The following is a 5,140-nucleotide window of genomic DNA, read 5'->3' as shown; positions in this document are numbered from 1 at the left end:
ATTACTATTATTATTATTATTATTATTATTATTATTATTATTTTTAGTTATAGATGGACACAATATCTTTATTTTGTTTATTTATTTTTATGTGGTGCTGAGGATCGAACCCAGTGTCTTACATGTGAGAGGCAAACGCTCTGCCACTGAGCCACAATTTCAGCCCCTCTACTGACATTCATTTGTCCCCCTTGTTTTATTTTTCCCTTTCCCCTCACTTCCTCTTGTATGTACTTTTGTATAACTCTGAGGGTCTCCTTCCATATCCATGCAATTTCCCTTCTCTCTCCCTTTCCCTCCCACTGATGGTTACTTCTTAATTTCATTTTCTCTGAATCGCCTCTTTAAAAAGCCCCTGAATACTCTCTTTAAAAAGCTGATGGGCAGAATCACATCCTTTGGGACAGGAGTCCCCTGTGTTTCTCCTTTGCTAGCAAAGCAATAAACTGTCTTTTTCCTTTTTCTCAAAACCATGTCCTCATTATTGGGTTTGCATCAGGGACAAGGACCAATCTTTCCGTAACATACTTAATGAAGAGCCAATTAAAAGAAGACAACTGTTGGCATTATTATGCAGAACAGTTTATTTATGTCTTAACCATTAATTCCAATGTGAAAACTGTTTTTTGCTGTTGCCAAACCAAAAAGCCCACCATTATAGGAAGGGGATTCTCTAAAACAAAAGAGCAGTTTTTGTTCAAACAAATCAGAAAACTGAAAACTGCATCAGAATAGCAATCTATCCCAGGTCTAGCCACAGGGATTTAGGTCACATAGCACTCCAGTGCAACATCACAACACAAACATTTTTTCCTTTGTTCCTTGTTAATAGTGCCAACATAAATGCAATATTGAAATATTGGTTATCTGTCATGAAAGTTTCAAGGCTTGGGGTTACAAACCTCAATCAGAATTCCAGAGTGTCATCAGCAAAATAACTCAGGAAGGAAGTGTGGAAACCCCCAACCAGTTTAGTTACCCTCTGAATAAAGAAAAAGAGGGTATGTTTGCTCTTATGTTTGCTCCTACCTGAGATTTGTCCTGAAGTTTTTATCTTTGATGCCCTTTGATCCACAGGAAGTGCAGCAGCCACTGCTTGTCCACTGACCAAGAAGCAGGCTTATCCTTAACCCCAACCCCACCACTACCATAGCCATTCCTGAACCAAGGAGCTCTTTATTGAAGGGTCAGAGGAGAATCCCAAGGTCACATAGAGAAACATGAATATGGAGATTTCTGCCCTTGACTTGGCTAAACTGAAACCTTGTACCAGTACTGCCTCATTGTTTAAACTTTTGCAGCATGTTCCAAACTGAAGTTCCAATTTCCCAAAAACCTTCTCCTGGGAGCCCTCACTGAGGTCTTCTTCAAGTCCTTCCACAGCCCTACCCTCATTTCCTCAAAATCTACTTCCCCTCCACAGAGCAGTGAAGACCAGCCTTCTGATCCATTCTTGGAAATTTTCCCTTCTGGTGCATTCCCAGAAGATTCAAAGACTGGTGTAGGAAGGAGTGGGGATATAGCTCAGAGGCATAGGACTTTCCTTGAATGTGCAAGGCCCTGTGTTCAACCTCCAGTGTGGCAAACAATAAATAAATAAGTAGAAAGTAAATCAGATTGGAAAAGCAGCCCATAGGTGAGATTTTGTTCGGTTTGATCTTATGTATCTTAAAATTCCATTACAGCCTAATGTATCTAAAATTCAACTTAATTGACCATCCTAAAAATTAATTTCCCTCTGGGGACCAACTCTTCTGGTACTAAAGAAGAATATATCCTAATTCCAAGACTTCAATTTGATTCAATTATCTAATAATAATCTTGGTCCTATTATAAGTTGTATTATAAAAGCAAGAATATTCTATTGTGGGGGGCCACCCTACACATGAGGTAGGCCCACCCACCAGCCTTGAATAACAAGAGTATTGAACTGGCATCACAGGCTGTGCGAAGCAAGTGGGCCTTACCTTTGTTGGGCAAGTAAGTGCCTTAGCTCTGGGCTTGGACATTACCCAATGAGATTGGGCTACCTATAAGGTCCTTGCTTTAGCATCTGGACAGCCATCTTAAGTGACAGCTGCCATTTTAAGGAAAAAGTTGGGCTGGGGATATGGCTCAAGCGGTAGCGCGCTCGCCTGGCATGCGTGCGGCCCGGGTTCGATCCTCAGCACCACATACAGACAAAGATGTTGTGTCCGCCAAAAACTAAAAAATAAATATTAAAATTCTCTCTCTCTCTCAAAAAAAAAAAAAAAAAAAAAAAAAACAAAGGTGAATTTAAAATCTAAAAAAAAAAAAAGGGAAAAAGTTTCTCTTTCATGCTCAAAGGCGGTTCTGAGAAGGCTTACCACTCCCTCAAACCAACCCCTAACCGCCTGCATTAGGACCCACCTGACTCTGATTTCTGAGCCTGCCCCATAAAAGTCCCAGAACCAAGCCTGTTTTGCCTTTCTGTCTCATAGAGAGAGGGCCTTTATTTGTCAGTTCTGACAAACTCTCGCGTGTATCCTGCCTGGTCTCTGTATTCCATTTCTTGCTTACCCATCTCTCATTCCTCGCTTTCCCTTCACCACCCCCCTGTTTCTTGTAACACTATCCCTTGCCTTATTTGGGTGGAATATTCTATCGAATGTCTTTTCCCTAATAAATAGAAGGGTTCCAGGTGCACTCTCTCTCTTGCTCCTCTTGCCCTCTTTCTAGCGCTGTCCAGCGTGGGAGCTGACTTTTGAGGTTGCAGAGCTTTCCCCAATCCCCACAATTGAGAAAAAGGTACTTCCATGTTCATGTGGTCTTTTTGTTGCCAGTCCAAACCACACAGAGTGACTCTGATTCCATCGCCCTAACGGGACGTGAGTGATTCTCTATTTGTTTCGTTCAAGGAATTGAACAGAGCAGTGCTTTACCACTGAGCTACATCCCAGTCCTTTTTAGTTTTTGTTTTGAGGTACGGTTTCCCCAAGTTGATGAGGTGCTCCTCTAACTTTGGATCCTACTCCCTTGGCCTCCTGAATCACCAAGATTATAGGTCTGTGCAATGGTGCCTGGCTTATTGTACAGGCCCATTCCACAGTGCCCTGCTGTGTTTTTAGAACTTTCCATAAGAAAAAGCAAATTGTCTATGGTTTGGCTTGTTCCCACAGTCCTTGAAGTTTCTGTGCTCTGAAAACCAGCAGTTACTGAAAGGGCTGAACCACATTGATTTTATTTGACACATTGTAAGAAGTCTTGGTTTTTAAAACAAGGTAGCCCTATGCCATGAAAAATACTGTTTCGTTTCGTTTCTTTTCTCCTTCCTTCCTTCCTTCCTTCCTTCCTTCCTTCCTTCCTTCCTTCCTTCCTTCCTTCCTTTCTTTCCTTCTTTCTTTCCTCCTTTCTTTCTTTCTTTTCTTTCTTTCTTTCTTTCTTTCCTTCCTTCTCTCTCTCTCTCTTTCTCTCTCTCTTTCTTTCTTTCTTTCTTTCTTTCTTTCTTTCTTTCTTCCGACAGGGTCTTGCTATGTTACCTAGACCAGCCTGGGAACTCCTGGGTTCAAGCAATCCTCCTGTCGCAGTCTCTCAAATAGCTAGGATTATAGGCTCATATCACTGAGCAGCTATGGAGTAAAAAATATTTAAGCCAGAAACACAGTATGCAGAGGTTTTTCTCCTTGTTTTGCAAAAAATTACCCCCCCCCCAAAATTTTACTTGTATAATATATATGTATTTATTTATAAATATAGTTTTTATATTTTTATATGTTGTGTATGTGTGTGTATTAGGGATTGAATCCAGGGCCTGTGTGTGTTAGGAAAGCACTCTATCACTGAGCTACATCCCCAGTTTTATTTGTATTGCATAACAATAATATATTGACATAAATAAGTTTACAATAACAACAAAATCAAGTTCCCACTACTGAGACAGGGACCATCACAAGGATGGAAGACAACCCCCCCAAGAGCTCCCTATCTCAACCTTAGCCCCTGTCTTGTCATCAATTAAAATAATAATATGCAGAAGGGAAGGAGAAAACACCCTAGGCCTTAAGCCCCTAAACTATCATTCTTTAAAATTGACATTCCCACCCCCCCTTTTCTTCTCCTTCTCTCCCATATTTTCAAAAACTTTATCGCAAGGCAGGTATACCATAAAAGCCAGAATATTGGTGCCATAATGTCTCCAAGAATAATGTAAACAACTATTGACCCAAACCTTTTGCAATGAAAACGTTCATTGAAAAATTGAAAAACTACTACACTCATGACCAAAGAGAAACACCAGACCCTACCCACCCCAGCAACTCCATAAAAAGCTGGCCCCTTCCTTTGTTCCAGAAGCAGCCTGGTCCCTTATCCATCAGTGCTGTCTCCGTTTAGCTGAAGCCACAATCAAAGTCTTGCCTGTGAATCTCATAATACTCAGTTCAAACTTGTTTCTATTGTTTTTGCACCTAAAGATCTCATCTCTGTTAACACTATATTGAATATAAAATCTCATATCTTAAGCATAGCATATGAAGTTCTTTATAGCCTATCTTCAAATCATTATTGGTTTCCTATTTATACACACCAATTCTCAAACCACACTTTTTTCCATCTTCCAAGACTGTTCCCTGTGCCTGGAATGCTCTTCCCCAACCTTCTTCATCTAGCAAAACTTCTACCTGGTCTTTGGAGCTGAAATCAAAGGGTCCATCCTCTGTGAAGCTTTCCCAATGTCTCCTGCCTCTGGGATTCCCAACATCTTTTTATTTTCCCCTCTGTTCTCCTATAGAATTTATATCCATGTCCCTATGTTAGCATTATTATTGATGTGACTCTCCTTGACAGAAGGACTTGTGTCCTATTTTTTCCTTATAAGTTCTTTTAATGGGAGCTTTAAAAATGTTCAGTAAATAAAAGAACAAAGAAATGAAGCAAAGGTGTGGTTTGGGGAGAAGTTACCCTAATCTCCTTGTAGGATATGAATTGAGGAAACAGACTTTTCTAAACTTGGACTGTAAGAGAGATAGCAGCAGTCACTGATGCAGATAGGGAAACAAAAGGATTTTATAGTTAGTCATATACCAACTTGGAGCACTAGACCAGAGTGGGTAGGGACATAGGTCACCTTTCTGGCTACTGAAACCAATGATAGTTATAAAACCACCTCTCCTCAGCTCCA

The sequence above is a fragment of the Marmota marmota genome, unplaced genomic scaffold, assembly GCF_001458135.2.
Source record: "Marmota marmota marmota unplaced genomic scaffold, marMar, whole genome shotgun sequence".
Taxonomy (NCBI): domain Eukaryota; kingdom Metazoa; phylum Chordata; class Mammalia; order Rodentia; family Sciuridae; genus Marmota; species Marmota marmota.
Note: the sequence above shows the minus strand (reverse complement) of the source record.